This window comes from Physella acuta, unplaced genomic scaffold (assembly GCF_028476545.2).
Source record: "Physella acuta isolate Inbredline_101_S28 unplaced genomic scaffold, ASM2847654v3 ptg000276l, whole genome shotgun sequence".
NCBI lineage: Eukaryota > Metazoa > Mollusca > Gastropoda > Physidae > Physella > Physella acuta.
The window spans coordinates 617,007-637,500 of record NW_026731795.1 but is presented as its reverse complement, the minus strand read 5'-3'; the positions used below and the strand labels follow the sequence as shown (position 1 = coordinate 637,500).

Here is a 20,494-nt window from a genome sequence, read left to right as displayed (position 1 = left end):
AATAGAACACATATGTTTACGTTCCCCTGAGGTTGGTGCTTCTGACCTGATTTGATAGGTTTGATAAGCTCAACTGAGGTTGGACATGACCTGATTTGATAGGTTGGTATGTGAGCTTAAGCTCACCTGAGATTAAACCTGACCTGAGTTGATAGGCTGGTATGTGACCTTAAGCTCACCTGAGGTTGGACGTGGCCTGAGTTGATAGGTTGGTATGGGACCTTAAGCTCACCTGAAGTTGGACCTGACCTGAGTTGATAGGTTGGTATGTGACCTTAAGCTCACCTGAGATTAAACCTGACCTGAGTTGATAGGTTGGTATGTGACCTTAAGCTCACCTGAGGTTGAACTTGACCTGAGTTGATAAGCTGGTATGTGACCTTAAGCTCACCTGAGATTAAACCTGACCTGAGTTGATAGGTTGGTATGTGACCTTAAGCTCACCTGATGTTGAACCTGACCTGAGTTGATAGGTTGGTATGTGACCTTAAGCTCACCTGAGGTTGGACCTGACCTGAGTTGATAGGTTGGTATGTGACCCTAAGCTCACCTGGGGTTGGACCTGACCTGAGTTGATAGGTTGGTATGTGACCTTAAGCTCACCTGATGTTGAACCTGACCTGAGTTGATAGGTTGGTATGTGACCTTAAGCTCACCTGAGGTTGGACCTGACCTGAGTTGATAGGTTGGTATGTGACCCTAAGCTCACCTGAGGTTGGACGTGGCCTGAGTTGATAGGTTGGTATGTGACCTTAAGCTCACCTGAGATTAAACCTGACCTGAGTTGATAGGTTGGTATGAGACCTTAAGCTCACCTGAGATTAAACCTGACCTGAGTTGATAGGTTGGTATGTGACCTTAAGCTCACCTGAGATTAAACCTGACCTGAGTTGATAGGTTGGTATGTGACCTTAAGTTCACCTGAAGTTGGACCTGACCTGAGTTGATAGGTTGGTATGTGACCTTAAGCTCACCTGAGATTAAACCTGACCTGAGTTGATAGGTTGGTATGTGACCTTAAGCTCACCTGAGGTTGAACTTGACCTGAGTTGATAAGCTGGTATGTGACCTTAAGCTCACCTGATGTTGAACATGACCTGAGTTGATAGGTTGGTATGTGACCTTAAGCTCACCTGATGTTGAACCTGACCTGAGTTGATAGGTTGGTATGTGACCTTAAGCTCACCTGAGGTTGGACCTGACCTGAGTTGATCGGTTGGTATGTGACCTTAAGCTCACCTGAGGTTGGACCTGACCTGAGTTGATAGGTTGGTATGTGACCTTAAGCTCACCTGAGGTTGGACGTGGCCTGAGTTGATAGGTTGGTATGTGACCTTAAGCTCACCTGATGTTGAACCTGACCTGAGTTGATAGGTTGGTATGTGACCTTAAGCTCACCTGATGTTGAACCTGACCTGAGTTGATAGGTTGGTATGTGACCTTAAGCTCACCTGAGGTTGGACCTGACCTGAGTTGATAGGTTGGTATGTGACCCTAAGCTCACCTGAGGTTGGACGTGGCTGAGTTGATAGGTTGGTATGTGACCTTAAGCTCACCTGAGATTAAACCTGACCTGAGTTGATAGGTTGGTATGTGACCTTAAGCTGAGGTTGGACCTGACCTGAGTTGATAGGTTGGTATGTGACCTTAAGCTCACCTGAGATTAAACCTGACCTGAGTTGATAGGTTGGTATGTGACCTTAAGCTCACCTGAGATTAAACCTGACCTGAGTTGATAGGTTGGTATGTGACCTTAAGCTCACCTGAAGTTGGACCTGACCTGAGTTGATAGGTTGGTATGTGACCTTAAGCTCACCTGAGATTAAACCTGACCTGAGTTGATAGGTTGGTATGTGACCTTAAGCTCACCTGAGATTGAACTTGACCTGAGTTGATAAGCTGGTATGTGACCTTAAGCTCACCTGATGTTAAACCTGACCTGAGTTGATAGGTTGGTATGTGACCTTAAGCGTACGTGATGTTGAACCTGACCTGAGTTGATAGGTTGGTATGTGACCTTAAGCTCACCTGAGGTTGGACCTGACCTGAGTTGATAGGTTGGTATGTGACCCTAAGCTCACCTGAGGTTGGACGTGGCCTGAGTTGATAGGTTGGTATGTGACCTTAAGCTCACCTGAGGTTGGACCAGACCTGAGTTGATAGGTTGGTATGTGACCCTAAGCTCACCTGAGGTTGGACGTGGCCTGAGTTGATAGGTTGGTATGTGACCTTAAGCTCACCTGAGGTTTGACCTGACCTGAATTGATAGGTTGGTATGTGACCTTAAGCTCACCTGATGTTGAACCTGACCTGAGTTGATAGGTTGGTATGTGACCTTAAGCTCACCTGAGGTTGGACCTGACCTGAGTTGATAGGTTGGTATGTGACCCTATGCTCACCTGAGGTTGGACGTGGCCTGAGTTGATAAGCTGGTATGTGACCTTAAGCTCACCTGAGATTAAACCTGACCTGAGTTGATAGGTTGGTATGTGACCTTAAGCTGAGGTTGGACCTGACCTGAGTTGATAGGTTGGTATGTGAGCTTAAGCTCACCTGAGATTAAACCTGACCTGAGTTGATAGGTTGGTATGTGACCTTAAGCTCACCTGAAGTTGGACCTTACCTGAGTTGATAGGTTGGTATGTGACCTTAAGCTCACCTGAGATTAAACCTGACCTGAGTTGATAGGTTGGTATGTGACCTTAAGCTCACCTGAAGTTGGACCTGACCTGAGTTGATAGGTTGGTATGTGACCTTAAGCTCACCTGAGATTAAACCTGACCTGAGTTGATAGGTTGGTATGTGACCTTAAGCTCACCTGAGGTTGAACTTGACCTGAGTTGATAAGCTGGTATGTGACCTTAAGCTCACCTGAGATTAAACCTGACCTGAGTTGATAGGTTGGTATGTGACCTTAAGCTCACCTGATGTTGAACCTGACCTGAGTTGATAGGTTGGTATGTGACCTTAAGCTCACCTGAGGTTGGACCTGACCTGAGTTGATAGGTTGGTATGTGACCCTAAGCTCACCTGGGGTTGGACGTGGCCTGAGTTGATAGGCTGGTATGTGACCTTAAGCTCACCTGAGGTTGGACGTGGCCTGAGTTGATAGGTTGGTATGTGACCTTAAGCTCACCTGATGTTGAACCTGACCTGAGTTGATAGGTTGGTATGTGACCTTAAGCTCACCTGATGTTGAACCTGACCTGAGTTGATAGGTTGGTATGTGACCTTAAGCTCACCTGAGGTTGGACCTGACCTGAGTTGATAGGTTGGTATGTGACCCTAAGCTCACCTGAGGTTGGACGTGGCCTGAGTTGATAGGTTGGTATGTGACCTTAAGCTCACCTGAGATTAAACCTGACCTGAGTTGATAGGCTGGTATGTGACCTTAAGCTCACCTGAGATTAAACCTGACCTGAGTTGATAAGCTGGTATGTGACCTTAAGCTCACCTGAGATTAAACCTGACCTGAGTTGATAGGTTGGTATGTGACCTTAAGCTCACCTGAGGTTGGACCTGACCTGAGTTGATAGGTTGGTATGTGACCCTAAGCTCACCTGGGGTTGGACGTGGCCTGAGTTGATATGCTGGTATGTGACCTTAAGCTCACCTGAGGTTGGACGTGGCCTGAGTTGATAGGTTGGTATGTGACCTTAAGCTCACCTGATGTTGAACCTGACCTGAGTTTATAGGTTGGTATGTGACCTTAAGCTCACCGGATGTTGAACCTGACCTGAGTTGTTAGTTTGGTATGTGACCTTAAGCTCACCTGAGGTTGGACCTGACGTGAGTTGATAGGTTGGTATGTGACCCTAAGCTCACCTGAGGTTGGACGTGGCCTGAGTTGATAGGTTGGTATGTGACCTTAAGCTCACCTGAGATTAAACCTGACCTGAGTTGATAGGTTGGTATGAGACCTTAAGCTCACCTGAGATTAAACCTGACCTGAGTTGATAGGTTGGTATGTGACCTTAAGCTCACCTGAGATTAAACCTGACCTGAGTTGATAGGTTGGTATGTGACCTTAAGTTCACCTGAAGTTGGACCTGACCTGAGTTGATAGGTTGGTATGTGACCTTAAGCTCACCTGAGATTAAACCTGACCTGAGTTGATAGGTTGGTATGTGACCTTAAGCTCACCTGAGGTTGAACTTGACCTGAGTTGATAAGCTGGTATGTGACCTTAAGCTCACCTGATGTTGAACATGACCTGAGTTGATAGGTTGGTATGTGACCTTAAGCTCACGTGATGTTGAACCTGACCTGAGTTGATAGGTTGGTATGTGACCTTAAGCTCACCTGAAGTTGGACCTGACCTGAGTTGATAGGTTGGTATGTGACCTTAAGCTCACCTGAGGTTGGACCTGACCTGAGTTGATAGGTTGGTATGTGACCCTAAGCTCACCTGGGGTTGGACGTGGTCTGAGTTGATAGGCTGGTATGTGACCTTAAGCTCACCTGAGGTTGGACGTGGCCTGAGTTGATAGGTTGGTATGTGACCTTAAGCTCACCTGATGTTGAACCTGACCTGAGTTGATAGGTTGGTATGTGACCTTAAGCTCACCTGATGTTGAACCTGACCTGAGTTGATAGGTTGGTATGTGACCTTAAGCTCACCTGAGGTTGGACCTGACCTGAGTTGATAGGTTGGTATGTGACCCTAAGCTCACCTGAGGTTGGACGTGGCTGAGTTGATAGGTTGGTATGTGACCTTAAGCTCACCTGAGATTAAACCTGACCTGAGTTGATAGGTTGGTATGTGACCTTAAGCTGAGGTTGGACCTGACCTGAGTTGATAGGTTGGTATGTGACCTTAAGCTCACCTGAGATTAAACCTGACCTGAGTTGATAGGTTGGTATGTGACCTTAAGCTCACCTGAGATTAAACCTGACCTGAGTTGATAGGTTGGTATGTGACCTTAAGCTCACCTGAAGTTGGACCTGACCTGAGTTGATAGGTTGGTATGTGACCTTAAGCTCACCTGAGATTAAACCTGACCTGAGTTGATAGGTTGGTATGTGACCTTAAGCTCACCTGAGATTGAACTTGACCTGAGTTGATAAGCTGGTATGTGACCTTAAGCTCACCTGATGTTAAACCTGACCTGAGTTGATAGGTTGGTATGTGACCTTAAGCTTACGTGATGTTGAACCTGACCTGAGTTGATAGGTTGGTATGTGACCTTAAGCTCACCTGAGGTTGGACCTGACCTGAGTTGATAGGTTGGTATGTGACCCTAAGCTCACCTGAGGTTGGACGTGGCCTGAGTTGATAGGTTGGTATGTGACCTTAAGCTCACCTGAGGTTGGACCTGACCTGAGTTGATAGGTTGGTATGTGACCCTAAGCTCACCTGAGGTTGAACGTGGCCTGAGTTGATAGGTTGGTATGTGACCTTAAGCTCACCTGAGGTTGGACCTGACCTGAATTGATAGGTTGGTATGTGACCTTAAGCTCACCTGATGTTGAACCTGACCTGAGTTGATAGGTTGGTATGTGACCTTAAGCTCACCTGAGGTTGTACCTGACCTGAGTTGATAGGTTGGTATGTGACCCTATGCTCACCTGAGGTTGGACGTGGCCTGAGTTGATAAGCTGGTATGTGACCTTAAGCTCACCTGAGATTAAACCTGACCTGAGTTGATAGGTTGGTATGTGACCTTAAGCTGAGGTTGGACCTGACCTGACTTGATAGGTTGGTATGTGAGCTTAAGCTCACCTGAGATTAAACCTGACCTGAGTTGATAGGTTGGTTTGTGACCTTAAGCTCACCTGAAGTTGGACCTTACCTGAGTTGATAGGTTGGTATGTGACCTTAAGCTCACCTGAGATTAAACCTGACCTGAGTTGATAGGTTGGTATGTGACCTTAAGCTCACCTGAGATTAAACCTGACCTGAGTTGATAGGCTGGTATGTGACCTTAAGCTCACCTGAGGTTGGACGTGGCCTGAGTTGATAGGTTGGTATGTGACCTTAAGCTCACCTGAAGTTGGACCTGACCTGAGTTGATAGGTTGGTATGTGACCTTAAGCTCACCTGAGATTAAACCTGACCTGAGTTGATAGGTTGGTATGTGACCTTAAGCTCACCTGAGGTTGAACTTGACCTGAGTTGATAAGCTGGTATGTGACCTTAAGCTCACCTGAGATTAAACCTGACCTGAGTTGATAGGTTGGTATGTGACCTTAAGCTCACCTGATGTTGAACCTGACCTGAGTTGATAGGTTGGTATGTGACCCTAAGCTCACCTGGGGTTGGACGTGGCCTGAGTTGATAGGCTGGTATGTGATCTTAAGCTCACCTGAGGTTGGACGTGGCCTGAGTTGATAGGTTGGTATGTGACCTTAAGCTCACCTGATGTTGAACCTGACCTGAGTTGATAGGTTGGTATGTGACCTTAAGCTCATCTGATGTTGAACCTGACCTGAGTTGATAGGTTGGTATGTGACCTTAAGCTCACCTGAGGTTGGACCTGACCTGAGTTGATAGGTTGGTATGTGACCTTAAGCTCACCTGAGGTTGAACTTGACCTGAGTTGATAGGTTGGTATGTGACCTTAAGCTCACCTGATGTTGAACCTGACCTGAGTTGATAGGTTGGTATGTGACCTTAAGCTCACCTGATGTTGAACCTGACCTGAGTTGATAGGTTGGTATGTGACCTTAAGCTCACCTGAGATTAAACCTGACCTGAGTTGATAGGCTGGTATGTGACCTTAAGCTCACCTGAGATTAAACCTGACCTGAGTTGATAGGTTCTGAGTTGATAGGTTGGTATGTGACCTTAAGCTCACCTGAGATTAAACCTGACCTGAGTTGATAGGTTGGCATGTGACCTTAAGCTCACCTGAAGTTGGACCTGACCTGAGTTGATAGGTTGGTATGTGACCTTAAGCTCACCTGAGATTAAACCTGACCTGAGTTGATAGGTTGGTATGTGACCTTAAGCTCACCTGAGGTTGAACTTGACCTGAGTTGATAAGCTGGTATGTGACCTTAAGCTCACCTGATGTTGAACCTGACCTGAGTTGATAGGTTGGTATGTGACCTTAAGCTCACCTGATGTTGAACCTGACCTGAGTTGATAGGTTGGTATGTGACCTTAAGCTCACCTGATGTTGAACCTGACCTGAGTTGATAGGTTGGTATGTGACCTTAAGCTCACCTGATGTTGAACCTGACCTGAGTTGATAGGTTGGTATGTGACCTTAAGCTCACCTGAGGTTGGACCTGACCTGAGTTGATAGGTTGGTATGTGACCTTAAGCTCACCTGAGGTTGAACTTGACCTGAGTTGATAAGCTGGTATGTGACCTTAAGCTCACCTGAGATTAAACCTGACCTGAGTTGATAGGTTGGTATGTGACCTTAAGCTCACCTGAGGTTGGACCTGACCTGAGTTGATAGGTTGGTATGTGACCCTATGCTCACCTGAGGTTGGACGTGGCCTGAGTTGATAAGCTGGTATGTGACCTTAAGCTCACCTGAGATTAAACCTGACCTGAGTTGATAGGTTGGTATGTGACCTTAAGCTGAGGTTGGACCTGACCTGAGTTGATAGGTTGGTATGTGACCTTAAGCTCACCTGAGATTAAACCTGACCTGAGTTGATAGGTTGGTATGTGACCTTAAGCTCACCTGAAGTTGGACCTTACCTGAGTTGATAGGTTGGTATGTGACCTTAAGCTCACCTGAGATTAAACCTGACCTGAGTTGATAGGTTGGTATGTGACCTTAAGCTCACCTGAAGTTGGACCTGACCTGAGTTGATAGGTTGGTATGTGACCTTAAGCTCACCTGAGATTAAACCTGACCTGAGTTGATAGGTTGGTATGTGACCTTAAGCTCACCTGAGGTTGAACTTGACCTGAGTTGATAAGCTGGTATGTGACCTTAAGCTCACCTGAGATTAAACCTGACCTGAGTTGATAGGTTGGTATGTGACCTTAAGCTCACCTGATGTTGAACCTGACCTGAGTTGATAGGTTGGTATGTGACCTTAAGCTCACCTGAGGTTGGACCTGACCTGAGTTGATAGGTTGGTATGTGACCCTAAGCTCACCTGGGGTTGGACGTGGCCTGAGTTGATAGGCTGGTATGTGACCTTAAGCTCACCTGAGGTTGGACGTGGCCTGAGTTGATAGGTTGGTATGTGACCTTAAGCTCACCTGATGTTGAACCTGACCTGAGTTGATAGGTTGGTATGTGACCTTAAGCTCACCTGATGTTGAACCTGACCTGAGTTGATAGGTTGGTATGTGACCTTAAGCTCACCTGAGGTTGGACCTGACCTGAGTTGATAGGTTGGTATGTGACCCTAAGCTCACCTGAGGTTGGACGTGGCCTGAGTTGATAGGTTGGTATGTGACCCTAAGCTCACCTGAGATTAAACCTGACCTGAGTTGATAAGCTGGTATGTGACCTTAAGCTCACCTGAGATTAAACCTGACCTGAGTTGATAGGTTGGTATGTGACCTTAAGCTCACCTGATGTTGAACCTGACCTGAGTTGATAGGTTGGTATGTGACCTTAAGCTCACCTGAGGTTGGACCTGACCTGAGTTGATAGGTTGGTATGTGACCCTAAGCTCACCTGGGGTTGGACGTGGCCTGAGTTGATAGGCTGGTATGTGACCTTAAGCTCACCTGAGGTTGGACGTGGCCTGAGTTGATAGGTTGGTATGTGACCTTAAGCTCACCTGATGTTGAACCTGACCTGAGTTGATAGGTTGGTATGTGACCTTAAGCTCACCTGATGTTGAACCTGACCTGAGTTGTTAGGTTGGTATGTGACCTTAAGCTCACCTGAGGTTGGACCTGACCTGAGTTGATAGGTTGGTATGTGACCCTAAGCTCACCTGAGGTTGGACGTGGCCTGAGTTGATAGGCTGGTATGTGACCTTAAGCTCACCTGAGATTAAACCTGACCTGAGTTGATAGGTTGGTATGAGACCTTAAGCTCACCTGAGATTAAACCTGACCTGAGTTGATAGGTTGGTATGTGACCTTAAGCTCACCTGAGATTAAACCTGACCTGAGTTGATAGGTTGGTATGTGACCTTAAGTTCACCTGAAGTTGGACCTGACCTGAGTTGATAGGTTGGTATGTGACCTTAAGCTCACCTGAGATTAAACCTGACCTGAGTTGATAGGTTGGTATGTGACCTTAAGCTCACCTGAGGTTGAACTTGACCTGAGTTGATAAGCTGGTATGTGACCTTAAGCTCACCTGATGTTGAACATGACCTGAGTTGATAGGTTGGTATGTGACCTTAAGCTCACGTGATGTTGAACCTGACCTGAGTTGATAGGTTGGTATGTGACCTTAAGCTCACCTGAAGTTGGACCTGACCTGAGTTGATAGGTTGGTATGTGACCTTAAGCTCATCTGATGTTGAACCTGACCTGAGTTGATAGGTTGGTATGTGACCTTAAGCTCACCTGAGGTTGGACCTGACCTGAGTTGATAGGTTGGTATGTGACCTTAAGCTCACCTGAGATTAAACCTGACCTGAGTTGATAGGCTGGTATGTGACCTTAAGCTCACCTGAGATTAAACCTGACCTGAGTTGATAGGTTGGTATGTGACCTTAAGCTCACCTGAGATTAAACCTGACCTGAGTTGATAGGTTGGTATGTGACCTTAAGCTCACCTGAAGTTGGACCTGACCTGAGTTGATAGGTTGGTATGTGACCTTAAGCTCACCTGAGATTAAACCTGACCTGAGTTGATAGGTTGGTATGTGACCTTAAGCTCACCTGAGGTTGAACTTGACCTGAGTTGATAAGCTGGTATGTGACCTTAAGCTCACCTGATGTTGAACCTGACCTGAGTTGATAGGTTGGTATGTGACCTTAAGCTCACCTGATGTTGAACCTGACCTGAGTTGCTAGGTTGGTATGTGACCTTAAGCTCACCTGATGTTGAACCTGACCTGAGTTGATAGGTTGGTATGCGACCTTAAGCTCACCTGAGGTTGGACCTGACCTGAGTTGATAGGTTGGTATGTGACCTTAAGCTCACCTGAGGTTGAACTTGACCTGAGTTGATAAGCTGGTATGTGACCTTAAGCTCACCTGAGATTAAACCTGACCTGAGTTGATAGGTTGGTATGTGACCTTAAGCTCACCTGAGGTTGGACCTGACCTGAGTTGATAGGTTGGTATGTGACCCTATGCTCACCTGAGGTTGGACGTGGCCTGAGTTGATAAGCTGGTATGTGACCTTAAGCTCACCTGAGATTAAACCTGACCTGAGTTGATAGGTTGGTATGTGACCTTAAGCTGAGGTTGGACCTGACCTGAGTTGATAGGTTGGTATGTGACCTTAAGCTCACCTGAGATTAAACCTGACCTGAGTTGATAGGTTGGTATGTGACCTTAAGCTCACCTGAAGTTGGACCTTACCTGAGTTGATAGGTTGGTATGTGACCTTAAGCTCACCTGAGATTAAACCTGACCTGAGTTGATAGGTTGGTATGTGACCTTAAGCTCACCTGAAGTTGGACCTGACCTGAGTTGATAGGTTGGTATGTGACCTTAAGCTCACCTGAGATTAAACCTAACCTGATTTGATAGGTTAGTATGTGACCTTAAGCTCACCTGAGGTTGAACTTGACCTGAGTTGATAAGCTGGTATGTGACCTTAAGCTCACCTGAGATTAAACCTGACCTGAGTTGATAGGTTGGTATGTGACCTTAAGCTCACCTGATGTTGAACCTGACCTGAGTTGATAGGTTGGTATGTGACCTTAAGCTCACCTGAGGTTGGACCTGACCTGAGTTGATAGGTTGGTATGTGACCCTAAGCTCACCTGGGGTTGGACGTGGCCTGAGTTGATAGGCTGGTATGTGACCTTAAGCTCACCTGAGGTTGGACGTGGCCTGAGTTGATAGGTTGGTATGTGACCTTTAGCTCACCTGATGTTGAACCTGACCTGAGTTGATAGGTTGGTATGTGACCTTAAGCTCACCTGATGTTGAACCTGACCTGAGTTGATAGGTTGGTATGTGACCTTAAGCTCACCTGAGGTTGGACCTGACCTGAGTTGATAGGTTGGTATGTGACCCTAAGCTCACCTGAGGTTGGACGTGGCCTGAGTTGATAGGTTGGTATGTGACCTTAAGCTCACCTGAGATTAAACCTGACCTGAGTTGATAGGCTGGTATGTGACCTTAAGCTCACCTGAGATTAAACCTGACCTGAGTTGATAAGCTGGTATGTGACCTTAAGCTCACCTGAGATTAAACCTGACCTGAGTTGATAGGTTGGTATGTGACCTTAAGCTCACCTGATGTTGAACCTGACCTGAGTTGATAGGTTGGTATGTGACCTTAAGCTCACCTGAGGTTGGACCTGACCTGAGTTGATAGGTTGGTATGTGACCCTAAGCTCACCTGGGGTTGGACGTGGCCTGAGTTGATAGGCTGGTATGTGACCTTAAGCTCACCTGAGGTTGGACGTGGCCTGAGTTGATAGGTTGGTATGTGACCTTAAGCTCACCTGATGTTGAACCTGACCTGAGTTGATAGGTTGGTATGTGACCTTAAGCTCACCTGATGTTGAACCTGACCTGAGTTGTTAGGTTGGTATGTGACCTTAAGCTCACCTGAGGTTGGACCTGACCTGAGTTGATAGGTTGGTATGTGACCCTAAGCTCACCTGAGGTTGGACGTGGCCTGAGTTGATAGGTTGGTATGTGACCTTAAGCTCACCTGAGATTAAACCTGACCTGAGTTGATAGGTTGGTATGAGACCTTAAGCTCACCTGAGATTAAACCTGACCTGAGTTGATAGGTTGGTATGTGACCTTAAGCTCACCTGAGATTAAACCTGACCTGAGTTGATAAGCTGGTATGTGACCTTAAGCTCACCTGATGTTGAACATGACCTGAGTTGATAGGTTGGTATGTGACCTTAAGCTCACGTGATGTTGAACCTGACCTGAGTTGATAGGTTGGTATGTGACCTTAAGCTCACCTGAAGTTGGACCTGACCTGAGTTGATAGGTTGGTATGTGACCTTAAGCTCACCTGAGGTTGGACCTGACCTGAGTTGATAGGTTGGTATGTGACCTTAAGCTCACCTTAGTTTAAACCTGACCTGAGTTGATAGGTTGGTATGTGACCTTAAGCTCACCTGAGATTAAACCTGACCTGAGTTGATAGGTTGGTATGTGACCTTAAGTTCACCTGAAGTTGGACCTGACCTGAGTTGATAGGTTGGTATGTGACCTTAAGCTCACCTGAGATTAAACCTGACCTGAGTTGATAGGTTGGTATGTGACCTTAAGCTCACCTGAGGTTGAACTTGACCTGAGTTGATAAGCTGGTATGTGACCTTAAGCTCACCTGATGTTGAACATGACCTGAGTTGATAGGTTGGTATGTGACCTTAAGCTCACGTGATGTTGAACCTGACCTGAGTTGATAGGTTGGTATGTGACCTTAAGCTCACCTGAAGTTGGACCTGACCTGAGTTGATAGGTTGGTATGTGACCTTAAGCTCATCTGATGTTGAACCTGACCTGAGTTGATAGGTTGGTATGTGACCTTAAGCTCACCTGAGGTTGGACCTGACCTGAGTTGATAGGTTGGTATGTGACCTTAAGCTCACCTGAGATTAAACCTGACCTGAGTTGATAGGCTGGTATGTGACCTTAAGCTCACCTGAGATTAAACCTGACCTGAGTTGATAGGTTGGTATGTGACCTTAAGCTCACCTGAGATTAAACCTGACCTGAGTTGATAGGTTGGTATGTGACCTTAAGCTCACCTGAAGTTGGACCTGACCTGAGTTGATAGGTTGGTATGTGACCTTAAGCTCACCTGAGATTAAACCTGACCTGAGTTGATAGGTTGGTATGTGACCTTAAGCTCACCTGAGGTTGAACTTGACCTGAGTTGATAAGCTGGTATGTGACCTTAAGCTCACCTGATGTTGAACCTGACCTGAGTTGATAGGTTGGTATGTGACCTTAAGCTCACCTGATGTTGAACCTGACCTGAGTTGCTAGGTTGGTATGTGACCTTAAGCTCACCTGATGTTGAACCTGACCTGAGTTGATAGGTTGGTATGCGACCTTAAGCTCACCTGAGGTTGGACCTGACCTGAGTTGATAGGTTGGTATGTGACCTTAAGCTCACCTGAGGTTGAACTTGACCTGAGTTGATAAGCTGGTATGTGACCTTAAGCTCACCTGAGATTAAACCTGACCTGAGTTGATAGGTTGGTATGTGACCTTAAGCTCACCTGAGGTTGGACCTGACCTGAGTTGATAGGTTGGTATGTGACCCTATGCTCACCTGAGGTTGGACGTGGCCTGAGTTGATAAGCTGGTATGTGACCTTAAGCTCACCTGAGATTAAACCTGACCTGAGTTGATAGGTTGGTATGTGACCTTAAGCTGAGGTTGGACCTGACCTGAGTTGATAGGTTGGTATGTGACCTTAAGCTCACCTGAGATTAAACCTGACCTGAGTTGATAGGTTGGTATGTGACCTTAAGCTCACCTGAAGTTGGACCTTACCTGAGTTGATAGGTTGGTATGTGACCTTAAGCTCACCTGAGATTAAACCTGACCTGAGTTGATAGGTTGGTATGTGACCTTAAGCTCACCTGAAGTTGGACCTGACCTGAGTTGATAGGTTGGTATGTGACCTTAAGCTCACCTGAGATTAAACCTAACCTGATTTGATAGGTTAGTATGTGACCTTAAGCTCACCTGAGGTTGAACTTGACCTGAGTTGATAAGCTGGTATGTGACCTTAAGCTCACCTGAGATTAAACCTGACCTGAGTTGATAGGTTGGTATGTGACCTTAAGCTCACCTGATGTTGAACCTGACCTGAGTTGATAGGTTGGTATGTGACCTTAAGCTCACCTGAGGTTGGACCTGACCTGAGTTGATAGGTTGGTATGTGACCCTAAGCTCACCTGGGGTTGGACGTGGCCTGAGTTGATAGGCTGGTATGTGACCTTAAGCTCACCTGAGGTTGGACGTGGCCTGAGTTGATAGGTTGGTATGTGACCTTTAGCTCACCTGATGTTGAACCTGACCTGAGTTGATAGGTTGGTATGTGACCTTAAGCTCACCTGATGTTGAACCTGACCTGAGTTGATAGGTTGGTATGTGACCTTAAGCTCACCTGAGGTTGGACCTGACCTGAGTTGATAGGTTGGTATGTGACCCTAAGCTCACCTGAGGTTGGACGTGGCCTGAGTTGATAGGTTGGTATGTGACCTTAAGCTCACCTGAGATTAAACCTGACCTGAGTTGATAGGCTGGTATGTGACCTTAAGCTCACCTGAGATTAAACCTGACCTGAGTTGATAAGCTGGTATGTGACCTTAAGCTCACCTGAGATTAAACCTGACCTGAGTTGATAGGTTGGTATGTGACCTTAAGCTCACCTGATGTTGAACCTGACCTGAGTTGATAGGTTGGTATGTGACCTTAAGCTCACCTGAGGTTGGACCTGACCTGAGTTGATAGGTTGGTATGTGACCCTAAGCTCACCTGGGGTTGGACGTGGCCTGAGTTGATAGGCTGGTATGTGACCTTAAGCTCACCTGAGGTTGGACGTGGCCTGAGTTGATAGGTTGGTATGTGACCTTAAGCTCACCTGATGTTGAACCTGACCTGAGTTGATAGGTTGGTATGTGACCTTAAGCTCACCTGATGTTGAACCTGACCTGAGTTGTTAGGTTGGTATGTGACCTTAAGCTCACCTGAGGTTGGACCTGACCTGAGTTGATAGGTTGGTATGTGACCCTAAGCTCACCTGAGGTTGGACGTGGCCTGAGTTGATAGGTTGGTATGTGACCTTAAGCTCACCTGAGATTAAACCTGACCTGAGTTGATAGGTTGGTATGAGACCTTAAGCTCACCTGAGATTAAACCTGACCTGAGTTGATAGGTTGGTATGTGACCTTAAGCTCACCTGAGATTAAACCTGACCTGAGTTGATAAGCTGGTATGTGACCTTAAGCTCACCTGATGTTGAACATGACCTGAGTTGATAGGTTGGTATGTGACCTTAAGCTCACGTGATGTTGAACCTGACCTGAGTTGATAGGTTGGTATGTGACCTTAAGCTCACCTGAAGTTGGACCTGACCTGAGTTGATAGGTTGGTATGTGACCTTAAGCTCACCTGAGGTTGGACCTGACCTGAGTTGATAGGTTGGTATGTGACCTTAAGCTCACCTTAGTTTAAACCTGACCTGAGTTGATAGGTTGGTATGTGACCTTAAGCTCACCTGAGGTTGAACTTGACCTGAGTTGATAAGCTGGTATGTGACCTTAAGCTCACCTGATGTTGAACATGACCTGAGTTGATAGGTTGGTATGTGACCTTAAGCTCACGTGATGTTGAACCTGACCTGAGTTGATAGGTTGGTATGTGACCTTAAGCTCACCTGAAGTTGGACCTGACCTGAGTTGATAGGTTGGTATGTGACCTTAAGCTCACCTGAGGTTGGACCTGACCTGAGTTGATAGGTTGGTATGTGACCCTAAGCTCACCTGGGGTTGGACGTGGTCTGAGTTGATAGGCTGGTATGTGACCTTAAGCTCACCTGAGGTTGGACGTGGCCTGAGTTGATAGGTTGGTATGTGACCTTAAGCTCACCTGATGTTGAACCTGACCTGAGTTGATAGGTTGGTATGTGACCTTAAGCTCACCTGATGTTGAACCTGACCTGAGTTGATAGGTTGGTATGTGAACTTAAGCTCACCTGAGGTTGGACCTGACCTGAGTTGATAGGTTGGTATGTGACCCTAAGCTCACCTGAGGTTGGACGTGGCTGAGTTGATAGGTTGGTATGTGACCTTAAGCTCACCTGAGATTAAACCTGACCTGAGTTGATAGGTTGGTATGTGACCTTAAGCTGAGGTTGGACCTGACCTGAGTTGATAGGTTGGTATGTGACCTTAAGCTCACCTGAGATTAAACCTGACCTGAGTTGATAGGTTGGTATGTGACCTTAAGCTCACCTGAGATTAAACCTGACCTGAGTTGATAGGTTGGTATGTGACCTTAAGCTCACCTGAAGTTGGACCTGACCTGAGTTGATAGGTTGGTATGTGACCTTAAGCTCACCTGAGATTAAACCTGACCTGAGTTGATAGGTTGGTATGTGACCTTAAGCTCACCTGAGATTGAACTTGACCTGAGTTGATAAGCTGGTATGTGACCTTAAGCTCACCTGATGTTAAACCTGACCTGAGTTGATAGGTTGGTATGTGACCTTAAGCTTACGTGATGTTGAACCTGACCTGAGTTGATAGGTTGGTATGTGACCTTAAGCTCACCTGAGGTTGGACCTGACCTGAGTTGATAGGTTGGTATGTGACCCTAAGCTCACCTGAGGTTGGACGTGGCCTGAGTTGATAGGTTGGTATGTGACCTTAAGCTCACCTGAGGTTGGACCTGACCTGAGTTGATAGGTTGGTATGTGACCCTAAGCTCACCTGAGGTTGGACGTGGCCTGAGTTGATAGGTTGGTATGTGACCTTAAGCTCACCTGAGGTTGGACCTGACCTGAATTGATAGGTTGGTATGTGACCTTAAGCTCACCTGATGTTGAACCTGACCTGAGTTGATAGGTTGGTATGTGACCTTAAGCTCACCTGAGGTTGGACCTGACCTGAGTTGATAGGTTGGTATGTGACCCTATGCTCACCTGAGGTTGGACGTGGCCTGAGTTGATAAGCTGGTATGTGACCTTAAGCTCACCTGAGATTAAACCTGACCTGAGTTGATAGGTTGGTATGTGACCTTAAGCTGAGGTTGGACCTGACCTGACTTGATAGGTTGGTATGTGAGCTTAAGCTCACCTGAGATTAAACCTGACCTGAGTTGATAGGTTGGTTTGTGACCTTAAGCTCACCTGAAGTTGGACCTGACCTGAGTTGATAGGTTGGTATGTGACCTTAAGCTCACCTGAGATTAAACCTGACCTGAGTTGATAGGCTGGTATGTGACCTTAAGCTCACCTGAGGTTGGACGTGGCCTGAGTTGATAGGTTGGTATGTGACCTTAAGCTCACCTGAAGTTGGACCTGACCTGAGTTGATAGGTTGGTATGTGACCTTAAGCTCACCTGAGATTAAACCTGACCTGAGTTGATAGGTTGGTATGTGACCTTAAGCTCACCTGAGGTTGAACTTGACCTGAGTTGATAAGCTGGTATGTGACCTTAAGCTCACCTGAGATTAAACCTGACCTGAGTTGATAGGTTGGTATGTGACCTTAAGCTCACCTGATGTTGAACCTGACCTGAGTTGATAGGTTGGTATGTGACCTTAAGCTCACCTGAGGTTGGACCTGACCTGAGTTGATAGGTTGGTATGTGACCCTAAGCTCACCTGGGGTTGGACGTGGCCTGAGTTGATAGGCTGGTATGTGACCTTAAGCTCACCTGAGGTTGGACGTGGCCTGAGTTGATAGGTTGGTATGTGACCTTAAGCTCACCTGATGTTGAACCTGACCTGAGTTGATAGGTTGGTATGTGACCTTAAGCTCATCTGATGTTGAACCTGACCTGAGTTGATAGGTTGGTATGTGACCTTAAGCTCACCTGAGGTTGGACCTGACCTGAGTTGATAGGTTGGTATGTGACCTTAAGCTCACCTGAGATTAAACCTGACCTGAGTTGATAGGTTGGTATGTGACCTTAAGCTCACCTGAGATTAAACCTGACCTGAGTTGATAGGCTGGTATGTGACCTTAAGCTCACCTGAGGTTGGACGTGGCCTGAGTTGATAGGTTGGTATGTGACCTTAAGCTCACCTGAAGTTGGACCTGACCTGAGTTGATAGGTTGGTATGTGACCTTAAGCTCACCTGAGATTAAACCTGACCTGAGTTGATAGGTTGGTATGTGACCTTAAGCTCACCTGAGGTTGAACTTGACCTGAGTTGATAAGCTGGTATGTGACCTTAAGCTCACCTGAGATTAAACCTGACCTGAGTTGATAGGTTGGTATGTGACCTTAAGCTCACCTGATGTTGAACCTGACCTGAGTTGATAGGTTGGTATGTGACCTTAAGCTCACCTGAGGTTGGACCTGACCTGAGTTGATAGGTTGGTATGTGACCCTAAGCTCACCTGGGGTTGGACGTGGCCTGAGTTGATAGGCTGGTATGTGACCTTAAGCTCACCTGAGGTTGGACGTGGCCTGAGTTGATAGGTTGGTATGTGACCTTAAGCTCACCTGATGTTGAACCTGACCTGAGTTGATAGGTTGGTATGTGACCTTAAGCTCATCTGATGTTGAACCTGACCTGAGTTGATAGGTTGGTATGTGACCTTAAGCTCACCTGAGGTTGAACCTGACCTGAGTTGATAGGTTGGTATGTGACCTTAAGCTCACCTGAGATTAAACCTGACCTGAGTTGATAGGCTGGTATGTGACCTTAAGCTCACCTGAGATTAAACCTGACCTGAGTTGATAGGTTGGTATGTGACCTTAAGCTCACCTGAGATTAAACCTGACCTGAGTTGATAGGTTGGTATGTGACCTTAAGCTCACCTGAAGTTGGACCTGACCTGAGTTGATAGGTTGGTATGTGACCTTAAGCTCACCTGAGATTAAACCTGACCTGAGTTGATAGGGTGTGTATGTGACCTTAAGCTCACCTGAGGTTGAACTTGACCTGAGTTGATAAGCTGGTATGTGACCTTAAGCTCACCTGATGTTGAACCTGACCTGAGTTGATAGGTTGGTATGTGACCTTAAGCTCACCTGATGTTGAACCTGACCTGAGTTGATAGGTTGGTATGTGACCTTAAGCTCACCTGATGTTGAACCTGACCTGAGTTGATAGGTTGGTATGTGACCTTAAGCTCACCTGAGGTTGGACCTGACCTGAGTTGATAGGTTGGTATGTGACCTTAAGCTCACCTGAGGTTGAACTTGACCTGAGTTGATAAGCTGGTATGTGACCTTAAGCTCACCTGAGATTAAACCTGACCTGAGTTGATAGGTTGGTATGTGACCTTAAGCTCACCTGATGTTGAACCTGACCTGAGTTGATAGGTTGGTATGTGACCTTAAGCTCACCTGAGGTTGGACCTGACCTGAGTTGATAGGTTGGTATGTGACCTTAAGCTCACCTGGGGTTGGACGTGGCCTGAGTTGATAGGCTGGTATGTGACCTTAAGCTCACCTGAGGTTGGACGTGGCCTGAGTTGATAGGTTGGTATGTGACCTTAAGCTCACCTGATGTTGAACCTGACCTGAGTTGATAGGTTGGTATGTGACCTTAAGCTCACCTGAGGTTGGACCTGACCTGAGTTGATAGGGTGGTATGTGACCCTAAGCTCACCTGAGGTTGGACGTGGCCTGAGTTGATAGGTTGGTATGTGACCTTAAGCTCACCTGAGATTAAACCTGACCTGAGTTGATAGGTTGGTATGAGACCTTAAGCTCACCTGAGATTAAACCTGACCTGAGTTGATAGGTTGGTATGTGACCTTAAGCTCACCTGAGATTAAACCTGACCTGAGTTGATAGGTTTGTATGTGACCTTAAGTTCACCTGAAGTTGGACCTGACCTGAGTTGATAGGTTGGTATGTGACCTTAAGCTCACCTGAGATTAAACCTGACCTGAGTTGATAGGTTGGTATGTGACCTTAAGCTCACCTGAGGTTGAACTTGACCTGAGTTGATAAGCTGGTATGTGACCTTAAGCTCACCTGATGTTGAACATGACCTGAGTTGATAGGTTGGTATGTGACCTTAAGCTCACGTGATGTTGAACCTGACCTGAGTTGATAGGTTGGTATGTGACCTTAAGCTCACCTGAAGTTGGACCTGACCTGAGTTGATAGGTTGGTATGTGACCTTAAGCTCACCTGAGGTTGGACCTGACCTGAGTTGATAGGTTGGTATGTGACCCTAAGCTCACCTGGGGTTGGACGTGGTCTGAGTTGATAGGCTGGTATGTGACCTTAAGCTCACCTGAGGTTGGACGTGGCCTGAGTTGATAGGTTGGTATGTGACCTTAAGCTCACCTGATGTTGAACCTGACCTGAGTTGATAGGTTGGTATGTGACCTTAAGCTCACCTGATGTTGAACCTGACCTGAGTTGATAGGTTGGTATGTGACCTTAAGCTCACCTGAGGTTGGACCTGACCTGAGTTGATAGGTTGGTATGTGACCCTAAGCTCACCTGAGGTTGGACGTCGCTGAGTTGATAGGTTGGTATGTGACCTTAAGCTCACCTGAGATTAAACCTGACCTGAGTTGATAGGTTGGTATGTGACCTTAAGCTGAGGTTGGACCTGACCTGAGTTGATAGGTTGGTATGTGACCTTAAGCTCACCTGAGATTAAACCTGACCTGAGTTGATAGGTTGGTATGTGACCTTAAGCTCACCTGAGATTAAACCTGACCTGAGTTGATAGGTTGGTATGTGACCTTAAGCTCACCTGAGATTGAACTTGACCTGAGTTGATAAGCTGGTATGTGACCTTAAGCTCACC

At 46.6% G+C, this 20,494-nt stretch overlaps 1 protein-coding gene across 1 annotated transcript in view; it reads right to left on the bottom strand.

Annotated features, from left to right (window-relative positions):
- Nucleotides 1-20,494, bottom strand: part of LOC131939403 (uncharacterized) — a 43,809-nt gene that overhangs the window by 14,260 nt on the left and 9,055 nt on the right. The gene's annotated exons all lie outside the window — the stretch shown is intronic.